Genomic DNA, 13,214 nt, shown 5'->3' on the forward strand with positions numbered 1-13,214 from the left:
AGAACATTATACACAACCTCAAGATTGAGTGGTCAATTGTGATGGATTTAGCACTTTTCAACAATGAGGTGATTCAAATTACTTCCAATAGGCTTGTGATGGAAAGATGGAAATCTGCAGCCAGATAGAGAACTATGACTACTGACTATGGATCAAAACATAGTATCTAGCACCTTTTTTGGAGGTGGTGTTGTTTGTTTGCTTATTGTGTTTTCTCCTTTTCATGTTTTTTTCTCCCTTTTAACCTGATTTTTCTTGCACAACATGACGAATATGGAAGTATATTTAGAACTGCACATGTTTAATCTACAATATATTGTTTGCTTTTTAGGGTAGAGGGAAGGAAAGAAAGGAGGGAGAAAAAATTGGAACACAGGGTTTTGCAGAGGAGAATGTTGAAAACTCTGCCTGTGTTTGAAAAAATAAAAACTTAATAAAATTATTAAATTGTTATCTACATTGGTAAAGGGGGTTTCTTCAATTGGTAGCTCTTAACTTGATCAAAATAACTATAATAAAAAACCCTTGGTACAAAAGAAAAAGCAAACTCCACTTCATAAATCTTGACAGAAATAAAATGATTACTCTTGAGAATAGATTTTTTTTCCCCCAATTCATTTCCTGGGATCTGACCTTGTTCAACTCTGCAGTGTTACTGCCAGGACCTTTCTCTCATAGTTACAGAAGACATCAAGAAAATAATACTTGAGTGGATGAAAGGCCAATTTGTTATTCCCAAGGACATTGCTTTTAAAATAAATCACAGCTGGAATGTCTATGTGTTCTCATGATAGATAGAGGCTAAGTTATGACAGACTGCATGTAGAGATACAGACACAATGGGAGATCCACCTTTACCTCCACAGTGATGAATCTTTATGAGGGTGATTACTTTTGGACACAGGATAAAAATAATAGGTAAGATTTATATGATACTTTAAAGTTTGCAAAATATTTTATATGTTGAATTTACGATCATAAGTCTAGAGCTAAAAGTGATCTTAGATTCTTTTCCTTGTTAATATTCTTTCTTGTAAAACTGAAATAGGATATTATGGGCTTTGAGGACCAAGTGAGATGACATATCTTACCATTTTGCAAACCTTAAAATTCTGTTATTTTGAGAACCCAACTGCCTAATTTAATTTAACCATGCTGATCATCATATCCATATAGCAGAAGTCCCTAGCACCTCATGTGTCCTTCTTCAAAATGTTTCCTAGTTTACTGAAATAGGGAGAACACATTTTGATCTCCTAAATCAGTATCTACCTTCTGATCATTAACTCCTTTCTCTCTCCATTTCCCCCTATATTTTTCCTTCTCTGTGTTCTTTTTGCCTTCTTGACACTTTTAAAGCATTATAAAGACCTGGTCTTAAATGACTTTGGGTCAAAGTATTAATGAAGACAAGAGAAGGAGAAAGGAGAAACAATGCAGAAGAGAAGTAGAAGACAATTGGTACTACATTAAGTTGTCTGAAGAGAGTTTTAATTTAGGCCCTCAGACATAGATTTAATCCAAACTTTCACTTTATATTTAATGAGACGTGGCTATGTCCATTAAGAGCTTCCAACAGATTATCAGGGAAATGATATGTATATATATAAAACTCTCTCAGCCCCCTTTCCCAGAGAGCCATCTATATGTGATAACAAAATAGTTCAGCAAAATTAACCCAAATATCTATCAGGTTTGTCATTCAGATAGTGCTACAAATCTATTTCCCTATCTCTGCAAAGAAGAGAAAGTTTAGGTCATATGGTTTCAGGGAAACACAAATTTCATGGAAGTACAAGAAATCTCCAAGTCCTTTAAGTTTAATTCCATCAAATGGTCATGTGATCTTTGCTTAAAGATCTCTAGAAATTACAGGATAGTTGAGGTTTGTGGTCTTCAAGGTAGAAATTTCCTTACTGGTGATTTTAAATTGTAGGCCTAGTATTTAAATTCTCACTTCATAGACTAAATTTTTTTTCTTTTCTTCTTCCCTGTCAGTATCATTATGTCAGTCAAAGATTATTTAAATAGATTTTAGGATAGTTTTTTTAGTTCCATATCTTAACCCTAACTTTTTGACAGCATCAGCAGCCACCAGAACCACTAAACTAGAGGCACTAGACCCTTGAAATATAGATGGTGGGGAGAAACACAGAAAAACTCTTGGTCCCAAAATGTGCTTCTTATATCTACAGATCACAGAATAGTCTTTGTGGTTTTATTTTCTGTGAGGGGAAAGCTAGTCAAATACTAGCTAACTAGTTAGTTACTACTAGATCGCGTTCAATCATAGAATTTCAAAACTGGAAAGAAGGTTAGTGGTGATATAGCCTAATCTCTCTAAATTTATGCTATGTGGATTCCTGGTTTCTCAGAAAACTATACAAGAGATTCTGATAAATCAGACTGTGATGACAAACTCACAATAAATCCAGTTACTTTTCTGTCTGTAAATTAGGTTCATTGTGTATGTTCCCATGACATGGAGAACCAGAATCACATTATCACATAATTTGAGTTAGAAAACTTGGCAGCCACCTAGCTCAATCTGAAAATTAAGAAATCCAAGGAATCCACAGACTGATTGAAATATGACTTCTTATTTGTCCCGGAATCCATTACTGAATACATTATAATATATATTACACTTCTATTTGGTCTATCTCAATAGAGAGTATATAAAATAACCAGTGATTAATTATTTTTATAGGATTCTACATTTACAATGTGAAAGGTTTGGAGGTTTTCTGGTTCAACTCCTTCACTTTAAAGCTGAGGAAATTGAAGCCCAGAAAAAATACATGACTTGACCAATGGCATATAAGTATTAAGTAATAGAGCTAAGGAAATTCAGTCAGGTCCCATCTGTAGTTCCAAGTTCAGTATCATTTTCACTGTGCCAAGCTGCTTTAGGTGACTTATGCATAGCACACAACAAACACAAAAGAGTATTGAAACCAGTCTTCCTGATTTGCAAATCAACTTTTTATGCCACATTATTTCTCATTATGTCATTCTCATTCATAATGATTGAGCACTTCTCACAAAATTAATTATTGGTAACATTGCTAGATTTCAAACAGATTTAACAGATCTATTTTTAAATATTTTAAATTACTTTTTTGTTCTTTAGTATCACTTAGGAATTCCTCTAATTAATTAGCTATTACTATTGATTGTTGTTAGTGAGTTTGATTTTTGTTTTTTTCTACAAGGCTTCTAATGAAGTTTGGTTTAAATTGAAGGGTTCCACCACTGAGGGGAAAAGTTTGAGACCCATAGTTTTAGTTCAACTTCACCTTTTTACATATGGAGAAACCAAAACAAAGAAAGGTTTGTCCAACATTCATTTGCTAATTTTAAAAAATATTTGTAGCAAAAGATTTCATCTGAAACAATCAAGATGCAGATAGAAACCATTCGTGAAATTCAAGTATTTCTTATTAAACTTTTTGATTCATTTACAATCCATTAAAAATGTCATATTACAATTGCAGAATATTGAGAAAACAATTACAATAGGCAAATATTTATAGATTTAAAATTTTGTAATAAATGAATTAAAACAGATAGCTGTCTTTATATATATTTAGATATAAATTATATATATATATGTATGTATACATATACACATGATACATGTATTCCTACACATACATATGTATACTTATACATGTATGTATATCATGATCAAAATGCAAGTGAGAACCCTGGAATATCTGAATTTTCAATTTATTGGTTTTCCAGTTACGTGACTACATTTCAATTCAGCCCACTTATAGTGTGTCTTTGCTTGATAGGTACTACTTCACCAAAGGTTAGACAAAAATCTTTAGGTATGCTTAAAATTTATGTTCAGCTATTTCTTCCAGATGAAGATCTGTATTAGTAGTAAGGAAGGCTTCCCATGTGGCAAGGCATTATTCATAGTAATTGATATTTTTCTTAGACATATCTGTAAATACCAACTTGATATCATTTTGCATGTTTTGTTTCCATATTGCAGTCAGATTTCTGAGCATTATTAACACATTCCATCTTATCTTTTAGTTTTCAGATTTTTTTCTTTAAATAACTCCTTTTTAGCATTTTTGGAGGAAAATCTCCAACTGGAATCTAGTTCTGTTTGAATTTGGTCTCTTCATAACTTCCATTAATATTTTGCCATAAAAAATGCATTTATATATACCTGGAGGATCAAATATTCATCTTTCAATGGCCTTACAACTCTTGTCAATGCAGCTGACCATACCTTTAAAGTAAAACATTCTCTGAATGCTGATCTCCAGGTATAGATTGTTCTATATTCCTTTATTTCCTCAAAATATATCTTTTCTTGCTTGTAAATCCTTTGAGATAATTTGTCGATTAAGTTTTTTCCTGGCTAAATTTTCCTATATGATTATTCATTTCAGTGATTTTTCTCTGGGCAGTTTTTAAACTCCTCTTGCTAAGTATGCTATAGCTTTCTCTGTCTGCCCAATCCTGCTAAGCAATCCAGGACATTGTTTCTTATACAAAGAGAATTGTCAGGCTTGTGTAGTAAGAAAAACTTTGAGATCTTCATTAAAAGTCAAAGTTGGATGATCAGCAATTTGGTTTAAGAATTTATTCAGAAACTTTTTTTCAATTATCATCATTAAAATGTTCCACCATATCTTTCATTATGATTTTTTCTGGCAAAGGAAGAATAATGTGGCTGGGATATGCTTCTTCAAGTTTTTCCCTTTAACCAAAGGAAATATTGATGATATCTTCAAACTTCAAATTCATTAAAATCAAATTTATCCTGAGATATGTTAACTGTAACTCTGCAGGTAATGAAAGTTTCAGTTGTAATAATGCAGCTTTGGGGAACAACAACTGTAATAAAAAAGGTCCTTCAAGTCTGGATCACCTTTAAACTTGTATTGGTTTATCATGGATAAAGGAGACATTGGCATCAAAGGACTAAAGTGGTTCATATCCATCAGGGAGGAATCCTCGCTGATGGTCATTTTTGTCATATAGTTCCAGGTCATTCTTGTCTTCGTCTAAGTCCAGCACTTTGGGCTGCAACAGGACTGAAGCACAGCCACCATAAGGGATCTTACTACTGCTGCTGCTCCTGCCCCAGCAGGAATTTAGGGGAAAAGGTTGCATTACCCAGTTCTTACCATCCCTCCCACCTCTATGTGTAATAACATTTGTTTTTATGAGACGTAATAATAGATGCTTTTAATGTCTTTTTTCTCCATTAATTTTGAAATTTCCCAAGAGCAGGAAATTTACCTATTTGTCATTAATGACAAAATGGAATAATATAATTAGAATAGAGAATTGGTCTTAGCCAAGAAGACCTAGGGTCTGAGTAAATCATATAGTCTCTCAATGATTTGGTAACTAACACCAGCAAACAGGTTATATATCTGCAGAGGTGGAAGATGTTCCCATGACAACAAAAATCACAGGTCTATACAACAACAGTAACAAAATAGCAACAATATATCACACAAATTGCAATGCTATAATGATGTCAACAATACCAGAAATAACAATGATTCTTTACATTTTACAGTGATTTCCTTTATTACTCTTTCAAAGTAGACTTCTGATAAATGTTAGTGGACCCAAAAGCTACTTTGCCCAGGAGTAAAGCCTACAGAAATAAATTGGTAAATCAAAGTGTGGCCCAGCTTGCTGAGTGGAGTTCAATTATGCAGCTGCTAATCAGGCAGCTGCTCCAAAAGTGTAAACAGGGCCACCAAGAAACAGCCATGTCTGCATAACCCCATCTGTCTGTTTTTAACAATATGAGCAAAGTCAGCTAACTTTCAGGCATGTCACAACCTCAAGAGCCATCTGAGGCTAGTTTCCTAAAAGGAGATGCTGAAAGGTCCATTCCCTATGAGCAATTTCATGATATGCATACAAAATACTATGGAACTCTGAAGGGACTTAATGTATTTGGCTTCTCATGGAGAATGCCAATTGTTTGGTGGAGAATATAAATTCCAGAATGGAAGTCCTCAAATCTACTCTTTCTTAAAAAAAAGTAATACAGTTATAAGAGTGATCTCTGATATCTGGAATTTCACTACCAGAAATATAGGACCATACAAATTTACCTTATTCTTCAAGTTTAACATAATCCCAAAAGGGCATAAGAACATTTTTAGCAACTCTTTTTGTGGTAGCTCCAAAAGTAAAAACTAAGGGAATTCACCACCTAGGGAGAAGTGACGGAGCAAACTGTGGTTGTGAATGGAATGAAATATTACTATGATACGAAGAATGATGAAATGGAAGTTTCAAAAGAAATTTGGAGAGTGAAGAGAGTAGAACCAGGAGAACAATTTATACCATTAAAAAATGTCATGAGCTGAAGAACGGCATTAGAAACCTGAATAATGCAAGGATAAACAAATTAGGAGGACTGATTATGAAACATGGCATGAAGGGCAATGTACTTAAAATGCAAAATGAGAAATATATTTTTTGTATATGACTTATAATTTGTTTGACTGGATTATACATGTATGTTTTGAGGACTGTTTTTCATTAGTTGATTGGGGAGGAACAGTGGGAATGAGAGATGTTAAATGTTTGTTAAAATAAATAAGTCAATAAAGAAGGAAAAACTAAAATTAGAATTTTTTAAAAATGTCTAGGATAAACCTCTGGTCTTTATGAATAAAGAGGCTGTGTTTGTGAATGTAGATTATTTAGTGTTCAAAGTTATTCCAGACTAAATGATGAGAGCATCCTCCCAGAAGTAATCCATACTAAAAACAACACAAATTATTTCTTTTTTATCATATGCATACTTTTCCTATCTAGGAAATCAATGTGTATAGTTTTAAATCTTTCCCTCCCCCAAATTCACATGACAACATTTAGAAAACTCAACAATCTAGTAATTTGTGTACAGTATGGGATTTTGAGTCCTTTAAAAGGAAAAATGTAATTGATCAGATATAAGGATTTTTTTTTTTGCATAGGACCTTCATTTCTAATTTTTTAAGGAGATGCACTTTTTCAAGCAGTGATGTTTAGAATATATGTGAAACAGCACACAGATCACAGAACTAATTTTTTAATAATAGTTTTTTTATTTTTAAAATACATGTGAAAATAGTTTTCAACATTCACCCTTGCAGAACTTTGTGTCCCAAACTTTTTCCCTCCCTTTCCCCACCCCCCAGAGAGCAATTTGTGTTAAACATATACAATTCTTCAATACATATTTCCACATTTATCATGCTACACAAGAAAAATCAGATCAAAAATGGGGGAAATGAGAAAAACAAAAAGCAAGCAAACAACAACAAATAAGTGAAAAAACTATCTTTTGATCCACATTCAGTCCTGACAGTTCTCATTCTAGGTGTGGATTGGTTTGAGTCACCTCATTGTTGAAAAGAGCCATGTCTATAAGAATTGATCATCATACAATCTTGTAGTTTCTGTGTACAATGGTCTCTTAGTTCTACTCACTTCACTTAATTTCTGAAATCATCTTGCTAATCTTTTCTTATAGAAAAATAATATTCCATAATATTCATATATCATAACTTATTCAGCCATTACCCAAATAATGGGGATCCACTCTGTTTCCAGTTCCTTGTCACTACAAAAAGGGTTGCTATAAACGTTTTTGCATATGTGGGTCCCTTTGCCTTTTTTATGTTCTCTTTGGGACACAAACCTAATAGAGACACTGCTGGATCAAAGGGTATGAACAGTTTGATAGCCCTTTGGCAATAGAGAACTAATTTTTTAAAAAATTATCTCAATGAAGTTTTTTGTATAATATTATCTAGCATAATATTGTTCTTTTGCTTTTCATATATCATCTCACAACCACCTCACATATATCCTCATAACAAGCCTGTGAGTTAAGTATAGTTATTGCCTCAATCTAACAGATGAGAAAATGAAGTCTAAGAAAAGCCAAATGACTTGACTAGAGTCAAATAACTAAGTATCTAAAGAAGGATTTGAATTCGTGCCTTCCTTAATTCCAGCTTCAGCACTCTATCCGTTGAGAAATCTAGGAGTACTAATGTCCTTTTGAAATTTTAATTCTTACCAAGTATAAATAGTTAAGTACAATTATTATCAAGTTTGGCAGTCTTGCTACTTTGTTACCAATGTCAGGCTTTCTTCATATTCATTTGGCTTAAGTTTGGTGTTTTATGTGTAAAGATATGAGGAAGAGGAGAATTTTATCAGTATTATGAAGAAGTATATTCAAAAAATTGAAAAGAAAAAACAAGTCCTATCTGCTGAATATATCTTGTGACTTGGTGTATCATGTGAATTTGGTGCAAAATAAGTGCTTTAAATGCTCTGAACTAAAGAATAAGCAGGGAGATTGTTCAGTCATAGACTCCTTTCCCAGAAAAATAATTTTCATTATTATATGTATAATAATTTGTTTACAAATTATTATTCTCTCTACTAAAGTATAAACTCCCTAATGGCAGGGAACCTTTCCTATTCTTCTTTGTATCTCCCCTCATACATAAGACAGTGTCTTTCATAGTGTACTAAGTACAAAAAAAAAAGTGCTCAATTGAATTAAACATATTCTTCAAAAACATTTGACACTCTTGTCCTTTGTCATATTTTTTACCCTCATTAGTATTAACTTTAATCTAATATTCTTCTTCTTATCTGAAACCTCTGATGAAATTCACATCATAATGATGATGGTGATGATGATAAAGATGATGATGATGGTAGCTATTTATATAATGCCTACTATGTGCCATGTTACTATGCAAAGTGCTTTATAAATATTATTTCATTTTATCCTTGTAGCAACCCTGGAAGATAGATGTACTTAATATACTACAGAGGATAATTGGAAGTTGAGGAAATTGAGGTAAGCAAAGGTAAAGTCACTTGCCCAAACTATCACAGTTAATAAGTGTCAGATATGATATGATATGATATAATGTGATATAATAATAAAAGTCATTTGTGGACTCAGGGCCTCTGGACTCCGGGCAATCATTCTTATCCACAGCATCATCCAGAATCCTCATGCAAGTAACTTGTTACTTATTGCTGGTTCAGATTCTCCAGGGCACATCAGATATTTTGTGTTGTTATTCACATTTTAGTGATTTTCTGTTTTTACATGATAGTTATTTTCAAATTTATTCTCTCAATGCCTCTAAAAGAGAATTCCCTTGGAATAAAGGGAAGCAATTAAGCAAAACCAACTGACAGAGTGTACTAATCATTCTGTATCCATAGTGTGTCACCTTTCAGAAAAGGATAAATATTTATTTCCTCATCTTTTCTGTAGAGACAAAGATTGGAATTGGTCATTACAGATATGTGGTATCTGGCTTCCTTTTAATTGTGTATTGCATATATACAATACACGTATTGTGTCTAATTGTGTGTATATGTACTTATATGTATGTATATCATATATAAAAGCATATACATGATATAATGTAGAAAATATATACATTGTTTCTATAGATATATACATATAGTTATATGTCTATATGATACATTATAATACAAATGTATCATATGTATCATGTGTATATATATCATGCTGTACATGTAACAATTGTGCACATGTATATTACAAATCATCTATATGGCACATATACATGTGTGCATTTACATATGTATTTACATGCATATGCATACACAGGCAGCTAAGTGGCGCCATAATGCACAGAGTGCCAGGCCTGGAGTCAGGAAGACTCATCTTCCTAAATTCAAATCTGGCCTCAGACACTTACTGATTAGCTTTGTGACTCAGGATCAGTCACTTAACCCTGTTTCTCTGATTGCTCATCTGTAAAATGAATTGGAGAAGGAAATGACAAATCCCTCCAATGTCTTTGTCAAGAAAACTTCAAATGGGGACAAAAAGAAGTAGACTTAGCTATACAACAACAAATGCATACACATACATAAAATGCATGCATATATACAGGCATGCATATGCACATACAGAACCAGGAATACATGGCAGAAGATCAGGGGTGAAACAAGGACACCCATTATTACCACTATTATCCAACATTGTACTAGAAATGTTGGCTTTAGCAATAAGAAAAAGAAATTAAAAGAATTAGAATAGGTTATGAGAAAATAAAACTATCACTCTTTGCAAATGATATAATGATATACTCAGAGAATCCTAGAAAATCATCCAAAAACCTCCTGGAAACAATTCACAGCTTTAGGAAAGTTGCAGGGTATTAAATAAACTCATACAAATCATCAGCATTTCTATATATTACTGACAAAGCCCATCAATGAGATAGAAAGAGAAATTCCTTTTAAAATTACTGTAGATAAAGTAAAATACTTAGGAGTCTATCTGTCAAGACAAACCCAAGAACTATATGAACACATTTACAAAATATTTCTCACATAAATAAAGTCAGATCTAAACAACTGGAAAAGTATCAATTGTTCGTGGATAAGCCAAACTAATATAATAAAAATGACAATTCTGTCTAAATTGGTCAACTTGTTCAGTGCCATATCAAGAAAAATGTCAAAAAAATATTTTATAGAAATAGAAAAAATAATAACAAAATTCATCTGGAAGAACAAAAGATCAGGAATATCAAGGAAATTAATGAAAAAAAATACAAAGAATGGTAGGTTAGCAGTACCAAATCTAACACTATATTACAAAACAGCTATACTCAAAACTATTTGGTACTAACCAAGAAATAGAGTGGTAGATCAGTGAAATGGACTAGATGCATATGATACAATAATCAAGTACTATAACAATCTAGTATTTAATAAACCTCCAAACTCCAGCTTCTGGAATAAGAATTCCCTATTTGACAAAAATTGTTGGGAAAATGGAAAATAATATGTCAGAAACTCAGCATAGACCTACATCTTATACCCCATACCAAAATAAGGTCAAAACAGATACATGATTTGGGCATAAAGGAGGATACCATAAACAAATTAGGAGAACAAGACATGTTTTACCTATCAGAGGAAAGGAGGGAAAAAGACCCACATTTGCAAAAATGTTTGTATCAGCTCTTTTTGTGGTAGCAAAGAATTGGGAAATGACTGAACAAGTTGTGGTATATGAAGGTAAATGGAATATGACTGTTCTTTAAAAATTAATGAACAAGCTGATTATAGAAAGGCCCTGAAGGATTTACATGAACTAATGCTGAGCAAAACAAGCAGAACCAGGAATACATTGTACACAATAACAGCAAGACTATGTGATGATCAACTATGAAAGGCTTTGTTCTTCTCAGTAATTCAGTGATCCAAAGCAATCCCAACAGACTTTGGACAGAAAATACCATTTGCATCCAGGGAGGAAGGGGGACGAGGAGGGGGAACTAAGCAGACACAATGTAAATCAACACATGCTATGTTCACTTCTTTTTTCTGTTTTTTTTTTATCTCTCACATGATTTTTCCTTTGTACTCTAAACTTTTCTCTCATGAAATGATTCATAAAGCAATTTGTATTAAAAATAAAATTATTACAATAAGAATTTTAATAGGAAAAGAAAAAAGAAACATCTACTCTTTTAAAAATAACATTATTTTTAAACATGCATACCAGAATCTATCAGCCCTACATTTAACCCTATACTGAACCAAAATGTTGATACATTGAGAAAGAAAAATATAATAGAGCAGGGAAAAACATAAGAAAAACCCATATCTCAGTACAGAGAACTTGAAGGGATTTTCTGAAACTTTAAAGTAGGAAATGAAAGGAAGCACTTATTTATGCCAACAGCAATAAACATAAGACATTTTTAAGCTCATTATAAAATAAATAAATGGGTTCAAATAAGAATTTATAAGAATTTAGTTGTAATATATGTATAATCACATATAGAATATTAAGTAATAGCTTACTCAGATGCCTTATTGATATATCTAAGCAATTTTAAATTCTCAAAATGTTAGTAGACTATTTGGTTCCAGTAGATTCTCCTAAGATGTAAAGTTTCTTAAGCAAGAGTATCATACCTTCGTGAAAAAGTCATTTCTGTGATTTGAATATATTATTTTGGCAACTTGGATGGATGATGGATATGAATGGAGAAATAGAGCAACATGGATCCTTATTAGGAAGTTATTCTAATAGTTTAGGAGAAATTGTATGAAGAATTTAAATTGACTTGATAGCTATGTATGATATCCATAGTAGAAAGAAAGAAAGAAAGAAAGAAAGAAAGAAAGAAAGAAAGAAAGAAAGAAAGAAAGAAAGAAAGAAAGAAAGAAAGAAAGAAATGTAAGAGATATAGAGATCAAATTCATAAGACTTGGCAGCTGAAGGATATGGGAGCTAAAACAATAAAAAGAAGTAAAGGGCATGTTTCGTGATAAAGATAATGAGTTCTGTTTTGGACAAGTTGCATTTGAAATGTCAATGGGATATCCAGATGGAAATGTCTTGCAGATAGCTGCAGATATGTGACTTAAGCTCAGAGAAAAAATGAGGTTTAGAGTTATATATTTGAGAATTATTCGAAGATAGATGTTAGTTCAGACAGTATTTAGAGAGGAGAAAAGGTCCAGGATAGAAGCTTAAGATATGTTCACATGTAGATAATGATTTCACAAATTTAGCAGTCAAATAGATAGGAGAAGAATGCATAATGAATAATATCACAAAAATTGGGGGAAGAGAGAGACTAGAAGAGAGTAGCTAATGCTGTTAAGGACTATAGAGAGGTCAAGAAAGAGAAGGGCTGAATTCTTTGTTAAATGGGTTCAATAAAGTGGGGCAATTAGGTGGTGCAGAATTCTGGATCTGGAGTCAGAAAGACTCATTTTTGTGAATTCAGATCTAGTTTCAGATATTTACTACCTATATGACCCTGGGTATTCAATCCTGTTTGCTTCATTTTGCTTATCTGTAAAAATGATCTGGAGAAGGAAATGGCACACCACTCTAATATTTGCCAAGAAAAACCAAAATTAGACACAACTGAAAAGCAATTAAATAACAACAACAACAAAACACATAAGAAATCACAGATAACACCAATGAAAAAATGATACTTGAATTTGGAGGTGAGAGGTAGAATTATAAAGGATGAATAAATGAATTGGGGGGAAGAAGATGAGGCAATTTAAGCACACTACTTTTGCTAAGAGGTAAGCTGAAAAAAAAAGGAGAAATTACATAGGAAAACAGCTTGAAAATATGAAAAAATGAAGTTATGTTTGTTTGTGTTTGCCTCAAG

General features: G+C 32.5%; 1 protein-coding gene and 1 pseudogene across 1 annotated transcript in view; both read right to left on the bottom strand.

Annotated features, from left to right (window-relative positions):
* Window positions 1-13,214, bottom strand: part of TRPC6 (transient receptor potential cation channel subfamily C member 6) — a 152,327-nt gene that overhangs the window by 63,402 nt on the left and 75,711 nt on the right. The window lies entirely within an intron of this gene.
* LOC127553441 (sorting nexin-7-like) lies at window positions 3,843-5,142 on the bottom strand (annotated as a pseudogene).

The sequence above is a fragment of the Antechinus flavipes genome, chromosome 3 (genome assembly GCF_016432865.1).
Source record: "Antechinus flavipes isolate AdamAnt ecotype Samford, QLD, Australia chromosome 3, AdamAnt_v2, whole genome shotgun sequence".
Taxonomy (NCBI): domain Eukaryota; kingdom Metazoa; phylum Chordata; class Mammalia; order Dasyuromorphia; family Dasyuridae; genus Antechinus; species Antechinus flavipes.